The 9962-nt window shown below is 37.8% G+C and overlaps 1 long non-coding RNA gene across 9 annotated transcripts in view; it reads right to left on the reverse strand.

Moving 5' to 3' along the window:
- LOC105468195 (uncharacterized) overlaps positions 1–9962 on the reverse strand; it is a 77346-nt gene that overhangs the window by 66538 nt on the left and 846 nt on the right. For 8 of the 9 annotated variants that reach the window (XR_011609938.1, XR_011609935.1, XR_011609933.1 and 5 more), the window contains exon 2: positions 9692–9785. The exons of the other annotated variant lie outside the window; for it this stretch is intronic. This is a non-coding gene — a long non-coding RNA (uncharacterized lncRNA). The remainder of the gene's footprint in view (positions 1–9691; positions 9786–9962) is intronic. 9 annotated transcript variants of the gene reach the window in all.

Below are 9962 nucleotides of genomic sequence, written 5' to 3' on the forward strand. Positions count from 1 at the left end.
TGGTTTGAGCTGATGACTGGCTTTGACCATCAGAATGTGACAAAAGTGACATTATGCTAGTTCCAGAGTCTAGGCCTTTAGAGACCTTGCAGCTATGGTGCAACCATGTAAACAATACTATGGGAGTCCAGAGGTGGGAGGACCTAACTGGATATACAGAAGGAGATGATGGTGGGTCCAGTGAGGAGAGTTTACAAAACCTATTCTTGAGGTGAGAAACCATCTTCGATGTTAAAGGAGGAGTAGGGATAATACTGCCTTCTCTGCTGACCCTCTGTACTTGGTTGTCACATGGAGCATTAGTTCCCAGATAAAGATTTCAAGAATCAGTAAAATCTCAACCACACACACACACACACACACACACACACATATTAGGGAATGGATATACTGATGTAGTGTTGCCAATACTCTGGGTTTTTTTTTTTTTTTTTTAAGAAAGGACATTTGAAATGCTATCTACCATCATCACCATCTCATTAAATACAACATAAAAACAGGAAGAATATTATCTCATACTAAAGGACAAACCTTTAAATTGCATGCTTTCCTCCACTGTCCTTGGTTTTTGTACTGTACATGTATAGTAGTCTTAGACCAGCATTTGGTGGCCATTAGCCTTTCAAGTTTTACCAGTTAGGTTAACAACACAACATTTGGTTTCTTCATATGGCAAAGACTTACAGTTTTCCTCTAAAATCCATACTTCCCTTTTCCCATAGAAATAAAGGCTACACTAGGTACATGATTACTCACCTAGAGCCTACATCTTTAGCCTCTTTCACGGCTAAATGTGACCACATGATTAAGTTTTGGCTAATAGGATGTGAGTTGAAGTAACATGTAAGCTGAAGGTACGTGCAATTTCTGGGTCATTTCTACCTTTAAAAGTAAACTGCTTACTTTGGCGTTCCTCTCTTTTTCTTTTCCACAGATGGGAATCAGTGAGTGTGGCCACAACCCACTGATGATATCACCTAAGGGAATGGTGGGTGGAAAATGGAAGGAATTTGAGTTCCTGCAAACTCAAATCCTGCAAATCTGCATTGCTCTTCTTGGGACTACAACACAAGGAAGAAATGAACTTCCATCTTATTTAAGCCTCTGCATATAGATGTACACTTCTTGGTGTTTCCTTTTTAGAATAGCTAAGGCTTTACCTTAATAACCAAGAACTCAGCTCTCTCTTGCTTTCGCAGTGGTATTTGCCTATCAACTTCCCCTTCAAAGGTTCCACGTTACTCCTATCTATCCCACCCACTTGGGATAGCTGAGCTACGAGGTCACCAGAGAAGGACATTTACATTTCCACTTAGGTGTGGAATTCCCCTAAATGGAGAAGGCCAGTTATCTTCTTACTGCTCTTGCACAGTTTCTTTCACTGTTCTCCACTTGTTCTTTATGCCTTACTTAGGCTGCAGTTAAAGAAACGCTCCCTTGGTGGTTTGGCTGCTCAACCAATGGGCATAGCTCACCCTCAGGACTTTCCACCTTGCCTAGCTCACTTCCTTTTTCTGCCTTCTGAGCATTGCCTCTTTTATTTTCCAGATGCTAGATAATACACATTCCCTTTCAAAACACACAGACACTTTCAAACAATAGTTATTGAACATGTACTTTGTAAGGTAAAACATAAGATTAGAAACAGGAAAAGTACCTGACTTTTTGGTCTCCTTGGAAATACACAAATAAAGAGGAAATTATAAATTTAAGTGAAAATTCCTGTAATTGGGATATGTACAATGTGTTACGGAAATACACAGGAGAAGTGCCTGACCCGATGTTGTACAAAAGGGATGTGGTCAACCATGTCAAGTGAAATAAAAGCATAAAAAAGGTGAAATAAATGTGTACATTGGCTATAAAACACTGTACACCTATGAATAACACATCATTTTAAAACTTCAAATAATTTCAGAGTATATAAAATTAAAAGTGAAAGTTCTTTTTCTCCCACATCTTAATACCCATAGTGATTTGTTATTACTTGTATGTTCTTCCAGATATATAGTATGAAAATAGATATAATATATTGATATATATAGTATGAAAATACATCTATATATCTATATATATAGTATGAAAATGATTCTATACATATATAGTAACATGTATCTGTATTTATTATAGATAGTAAATATCTATATTTACTATAGATATATATCTATAATAAAAACCTACTGATATATGTTTTTATTTTGTAATAAGTTAGTATACATATTATTATGTAGCTTCTTTTTTTGCATGTACTTGTTTCCTTATCAGTATATTGACCTCATTTATAAAATTACATATACTTCCCTAGTAATAGTACACTAACTTAATCTTCCTTTTATAACACTTAGGTTTCTTTCTTTCTTTTTTTTTTGAGATGGAGTCTTGCTCTGTCACCCAGGCTGGAGTGCAGTGGCACAATCTTGGCTCACTGCAACCTCCACATCCTGGGTTCACACGATTCTTCTGCCTCAGTGTTCTGAGTAGCTGGGACTACAGGCGTGCGCCATCACACCCAGCTAATTTTTGTATTTTTAGTAGAGACGGGGTTTCACCATATTGGCCAGGCTGGTCTCGAACTCCTGACCTTGTGATCCATCTGCCTTGGCCTCCCAAAGTGCTGAGATTACAGGTGTAAGTCACCATGCCCAGCCTCTTTCATTTTTTTCCCTTCTAAAATCAGTGTTTCAAGGAACATTCTATCCATTGGATTTAATGATAAATATTAAGAAAAAAAAAACTACAAGTGGAAATTCTATATCTGCCCCAAATATGTGAGAAACAAATTAGACATTTTTGCATATGGAAAGTATCAGAAGGTACCTTCTTCCCCTTTTCTTTCTGGGGAACTTACTTGAGGAATCACCACTCTAGCAAAATGAAAATCAAAGTAAAACTCTGATTTCAAGGGGATTTAAAATGTATTAAAAATGTGAATGAGTAATCAATCCAGTACAATTTAAAAGACAAGAATTGAGGATCATAGCCTGGTTCTTGAATGGGGAACTTGAATATTATAAAGAAATTGGCATGTCCCAAATTAGTGGTTAGGTTTCTTTCAATTCCAAACAAATCCCGAGAAAAGTCTGTTTTTAAATCATGACAAAATAGTCTAGGAAAATAAGGTAAGCAAGAATGATTAAAGAATGTTTACAAAAAAGGGGTCTGGAGGTTGGTATTCGCCTTTATCAGATGCTGAAGAATCATAAACATACAACAGTCAGAGCATGTTAAATACTGAGAACAGTCAGATAAATCAGATAAAAGTGATAAACTGGAACTTGAGTTTATAAAATAGAAAAAATACACAATATTTTAAAAAATAAATCTAAGAAATTGTTTCTTTAATAAATAAGATTGGAAAAATAAAGTAACTTTTTGATGAATATTTTATTAGAGCTTTACATCACAGCATACATAAGAGGTAAATATTTAATTATAAAAATTGAAGAAGGTATAGAAAAAAGTTTATATCATCTCATCATGATGAAGGATTTCCTCAAGCAAAAAAGCAATGGAAGACATGATAGGAAAAGACAATAAATTTGAAGATATAAAAATATAAAGTTTCTGCACTAAAAATACAGATAAAAGGAAAAGGCAAATCACAAATGGGAAAGATGTGTACAACAAATGTTGCAAAAACCAGGATTACTATCATTTGTCAAAACTCTGATACTGGTAAAATCCAACTCTCAGCCTGGTCTGTGCCTAAACTCTCACAGATGAATGTATCTGAAGAAAAATACAAAACCATGTGCATTGGTCAACTTTAAATTAGCGGTTCATTTCCTTCACATGAGTCTTTAGTTGGCTTCTAAAATTGTAATAAATTTCCCCATTTCATTCAGTCCCCCACATCCCCAATGACTCTTTCTAACTTCTTCTTACACTTCAAACTTCCAGCACCTCCTCCCCATTCTCACTCTAAACTGATGATCTTGCTTATCTCATTGGGAATAGTAGCTATCAGAAAAGACCTTCCACACACTCCTACCATCATAGCAACTCAGCCTCCTGTTCCAGAAAATCCCTCTATGCGCCTATTCACCTCTCCACAGCAGCTCTAGCTCCCATCATCTCTCACCTACTCAAGGACAAGGATTTGTTTTCAGCAATTTGACTTTTCCCTCTCTCTATTGAATAATGCCATTCAGCCTACAGTCATGTTACTGTTTTTCTTTCACATTAAAAAAAAAAAAACCTCTTTTGTCCCACTTTCCCCTTAAGTGATTAGCCAATTTCTCTGCTGTCCTTTGCAAAAAACCTCCTAGGAGGAGCTATATGTGCTTACTTTCATATTTCTAATTTATGAACTCTGTTCTCTCTTGAACTCAACTTAGTCTTTCATCCTTCACCAACTTCATTGTCACAGTCACCAATGATATTCATTTTTGCTAAACCCTGTGATCAATCCTGTTTCATCTCACCTGATCAGCAGCATTTGACACAACTATCTCCCCCTCTTCCCAGAAACATTTGATTCACCTGGCATCCAACACACCACTCACCTTGTTGTGTTCTTCCCATCTCACTTCTTATGTCTAAAATGATCCTCCTGATCTTTCCACATCCCCCTAACTGCTCCACTTGTATTCCTTCCCATTTCTGTTAATGACAATTCCATCCTACTAGTTGCTCGGAATCAAAATCTAGAGGTCATATTTGACTCATCTCATTCTCTCATGCTCCACTGCAGCCAGACAGTGGACCTGTTGGCTCTATCTTCCACATAGCTTCAGGTGCTAATCACATTATACCATTGTCACTGCTACCACCCTATTGCAAGCCACCACTCACCACAAGTGGATTAATATGATACCTCCTGATTTTCCTGCTTCCACTGTTGCTCCTTTTGCTCTCCACCCAACAGTCAGAGTGACCCTGTTAAGTGAGGTTAGCATATCAAGTCTTTGCTTAAAACACTCTAATAGATTCCTGTCTCAAATTAAGAAGCCAAAATCAGCACAAAATCTTCATATATGATATCCCTGCCCTCTCCCCTGGTCCCTGCATCTTCTAAACTTTCTTCTTACTCACTGCTTCAGCTACAGTAGCTTTCTTGCTATTCCTGGAAAAAGCCAGAGATACTTGGGTCTTTTCAATGGCTCTCCCTATGTCTGGAGTGCCTTATCCTAGATACCCACCTGACTCCCTCCCTCCCCTTCTTTGTTTTTTTACTCAAATATCACCTTCCCTCACCACTTTCTACACTCCTACCTGCTAAATCCCCATCTCTTCCCCTGCTTTTTCACTAGTATATACTATATAATTTTACTTATTTTATTGTCTATCTCTTTACAATGTAAACTCCATGAAGTCTGGGATTTTTGTATTATTTTTTACTGACATAGTCCCAGAGCTGGCATGTAGTAGCAGTTCAATAAAATTTTGTTGAATAAATTAAAGAATTATGTTTAATGCATACATACAAAGGGCAAATGGAATACAAATCTCTTTTGAAAGTCCTAAAATGTAATTTGATAACACATATCAGAAGTCTTAAATATATACTTAATAATTTCACTCCTAGAAATTTATCAATGCAGGATTTCCCTAACTAATATAAAGGAAACATTGCTCTAGCATATTAATAGGTATTTGGAAAACAAAGAAAATTATTAAAAAAAAAAAATCTCTTAGCCTCCTACGGTTTTCAGACTTGGTTGCACATTGTCATTACTTAAGGAGTTTTAAAATATGTTGATGACCGAGTCCCACCTTGGGAGATATTGATTTAATTGTTTTGGACTGGTTGTCTCTCTTTTTGTGATTATTAGCAGCCTTTGGTGAAGTTACTGAGATCCATTAGTTCATTAGGGGCTCTAGGTGGTAATCTTGTTAACATCTCTGGGCTTGTATTTTTTTGTACACAATGTGAAAGGGTTAGCGTACATTACTTGTAAGCATCCTTAGAACTGGGATATGCTATGCTCCTATGGGTAATACTCTTAATTAGGGGTTTGTTTGAAAGCATTTACTGTTTCTTCCTGGTGATTTACTGGCATATGTTTGTGTGCATGTATATAAGCTTGATAATGCTCCAAAATAAGAAAAGGTATCCATCTTTATTATAAAGAAACCACAATAGTGAGTCAGAATTCTAAAAAGAGATACCAAGCCTTCTACTCCAACATGTCAGGCATGCTATTAATCTCCTATACATACTGTCACAAACTCCCTGTAGGGCCTGTTAAGGAACAGGGCTCTGCAACTGGGCCAGCTGGGTTTTTCAAAACTGTTATTTATTTATTCATTTTATTAATAGGACAAGGGGAAACATCAGAAAACAGTAGCAAGCAGCTCTTTTTGAAGCATCTTGGCACTGTATGTTGTCCCGTCAGTCTTCAGTTTGTTTATTTTCTAATAATATTGTTTCTTAACCTGAATAAACAAAAAATCCAGGTAGCTATTTGAGGTATGATACATTTGAAAAGCCTTTTGGAACACAGAAGCCAAAGTTGTTCACTCTATCATTAAATGTCATTAAAAAGATGCTGGGCACAGTGGCTCATGCCTGTAATACCAGAACTTTGGGAGTCCAAGGCAGGAGGATTGCTTGAGCCCAGGAGTTTGAGACTACCCTGGGCAACATGGCGAGACCTGGTCTCTACTAAAAAATAAAAAATAAAAACAATCAGCCGGGTGTGGTGGCATGTGCCTGCAGTCTCAGCTATATGGGAGGCTGAGGCAGGAAGACTGCTTGAGCCTGGGAAATCGAGGCTGTAGTGAATTGTGATTGCACCTCTGCATTCCAGCCTGGGTGACAACAAGACCCTGTCTCAAATAATAATAATAATAATAAAGATAATGTAGCTGGGTTGAATTAACCCATTTAGGGATGCATTTCTTCCCAAGGGAAACTACAGATTTATTCCTCACAAGTAGATTTCACAATCCCCACACAATCAGATTTGGGGGATCAGATAACATGTTCACTGCACTTATCACTGTGAATTAGAAAGCCTTTGAAAAATCCAGTTACCCATTTAGATAAACAAAGTTATGTACTTTTTAGGGCAAATAACCTGTTTTGTAGAAAAAGTTATTACATGTAACAGGCAGTTATTTTGAAATGCAAGCTCCACAACTTATTATAAAATGAGATCAATTACTTCACATAAGTAACACATCAAAAAGTGTACATCAGATCAAGCCTGGTGGCTCATGCCTGTAATCCCAGCACTTTGGGAGACTGAGATGGGAGGACTGCATGAGCCCAGGAGTTTGAGACCAGCCTGGGCAACACAGTGTGATTCCATCTCTACACAAAATAAAACAATTAGCTAAGGCGTGGTAGTGCACACCTGTAGTTCCAGCTACTTGGGAGGCTGAACCTGGAGGATCGCTTTAGCAGAGGAGTTCCAGATTACAGTGAGCTATGGTGCAGCCACTGCCTTCAGTCTGGGTGGGTGAAAGAGTGAGACCTTGTCTCTAAAACAAAAACAAAACCCAAAAAAGTGTAAAGTCCTTATAAGTGTAAAACGCCTGGCCCATAGCAAATGCTCAGTGTATTAGCATTTATCACTATATGAATGATTTATGTGGTTATTGCTGCAATCATTACTAAACATTACTTCTGAGTCTTTTGGTTAAATTGTTTTAGGAAAATTAAGAAAAGACCATTGGTTTTTTTTTTTTTTTTTTTTGAGTTGCCAATTATGTTACAAAGTGGATTATATCTGTATGGTGAGTGAGCACACTGTGGTTCTTGTCAATTTTAAAAATTGTTAAGTTTCACTATACAAGATATTTAGAATCAAACAGTACTTGATACAAACAACTGTTTCATTGATGTTGTAATAGTTTTAAATAGATGGATAGTGCAAACAAAGTGAAAATAATTTTGGTAATTCCAGAAACCAAAACCTGTGAGTGAGCGTGGGTACTGAGCGCTGGGTAAAATTTACAACAAAACCTTTATCAATGGGGACCCAGATAACAGAACCTTCCATGTGCAGGATCCTAATGGATGCCTTTCTGTATTATAGTGGATCTCAGCAAGCATCTTTACACTAAAACGTGGTGTTGAGGTTATGGGCATAAAGTGGAAGAGTCCATTATCTCAGAGTAAGCTTATGTTTAGGCTGTGAAAAATGGAGGCTTGAAGAACAACAGCCTTAGAGAAAAGAAGACCGTGAAGTAATCTTGTGAATGTATTAAAGAATGAGTAATACAATCATTATGACCTAAATGAGTAGACTGAGTGGCAGATCTATTTCACTGAATGGTAATATAAGATACCTGCTTAGCAATAATTGTTCTTCTTGACCTCTCCTTTTTCTTTTTATTAACCACACCTTTGGGAGTGATTTAGCGGTAGCTGAAACCAACTAGCCTGGGCCGAAGGGTTTCTGTATTGTCCAGAACATCTTGTTTCTCAAGGCTGCCTTTCGTTTTGGTTAATGAGAAAGCATATGGTTGCCATTTCCTTTCTGAGAACTGCTGAGTTGGTAGGGAAGGAAGTAGGTGTTCAGCTGAGTTCTCTCCTGTGGAGGAAGGGAAGGGCGGAGCCACAGCTTGGAGCACCAACTTCTGCTTTTGTGGGGCTTGATTTTCTGCTTCTGATTCCTTTTTATAAAATGTCCATACAGTTAGTCTGAATAGCCCAACCTAATCCCTTTTCTGGGGGCAAATGATTGAGAGTTGAGTGGCAAACTTTCTTTATCCAAACTCTTGGCCATAACTCTTAACATTCTTAATTGGTTTCCTGTCTATTCTTAATCTCTTGAAGATCTTGTCAAACCTTAAAAAAAAAAAAAAAAAAAAAAAAAAAAAGAAAAGAGCTCTGTCTTAAATATTGCTTCTGTGAGAGTATTTTGCCTGTGTAAGAAAATACAGCTTTGAGTACAATCCAATTGAAGTGTCAAGTCCTGCCAGATAACCATGGTAGAATCAGAGCTTCTGATCTGGATTGGGATTGAGGTTGGACACTGGTTCTGCCATTAACTGGCATGTTTCATCATTTGTTTTATTTGATGTTGAAATCATGCTTATAATTTTATTTTACACCACTTTCCAGTATGACATCAGTGTCTTTGGCACCTTGGGCTTTATTAGTTCATGAAATGGAAGCTTCTGTTTCCTTAAAAATGCCTAGACTCTCTTGCTAACGTTGTGACAATTTTTGCAACTCTTTCTAGGGCTATAATATCTATGCTGCTTGTGTGCAAATATTTGGGAAGTGGTGGTTGATCTAAAAATACTCATAAAAATAGGGAAAAAATTAAGGCTTCTGACACTTTTCCCAACATTTCTGCTACCACCACCAAGAGTTAACTAGATGATTCTTTAATGCCCCACTACTTTATCCTGCTATTTTATTTCTTCAGTCTGTTTTTGACTCTTTTTTTTTGTTTTGTTTTGTTTTTGTTTTTTGAGACGGAGTCTCGCTCTGTCGCCCAGGCTGGAGTGCAGTGGCGCGATCTCGGCTCACTGCAAGCTCCGCCTCCTGGGTTTACGCCATTCTCCTGCCTCAGCCTCCTGAGTAGCTGGGACTACAGGCGCCCGCCACCGCGCCCGGCTAATTTTTTGTATTTTTAGTAGAGACGTGGTTTCACCGTGGTCTTGATCTCCTGACCTTGTGATCCGCCCGCCTCGGCCTCCCAAAGTGCTGGGATTACAGGCGTGAGCCACCGCGCCCGGCCTGTTTTTGACTCTTATAATTACACCACTGCAAGCTAAGTCTATACATTACCTTTAGGCTGGAGAGCTCTGGGGTCAAGATTTACTAGATTCAAAACCCAGTTCAGCCATTCTCTAGCTATCTGGTCTCTGGTAAGTTCCATCGCCTGTAAAACGGGGATTAAAAAGGGGAAAATACCGAGTATGTACTATTTGCTAGGCACTAGTTGGACAATTTATGATCCATTTAATCAACCTTCTGCGAGGCAGGGATCCCCATTTTATTATGGTTAAAAAAGCTGTAATAAAAGCCAATTGACCTAAAGGTCTCACAAGTAAATAAC

This window comes from Macaca nemestrina, chromosome 11, assembly GCF_043159975.1.
Source record: "Macaca nemestrina isolate mMacNem1 chromosome 11, mMacNem.hap1, whole genome shotgun sequence".
Taxonomy (NCBI): domain Eukaryota; kingdom Metazoa; phylum Chordata; class Mammalia; order Primates; family Cercopithecidae; genus Macaca; species Macaca nemestrina.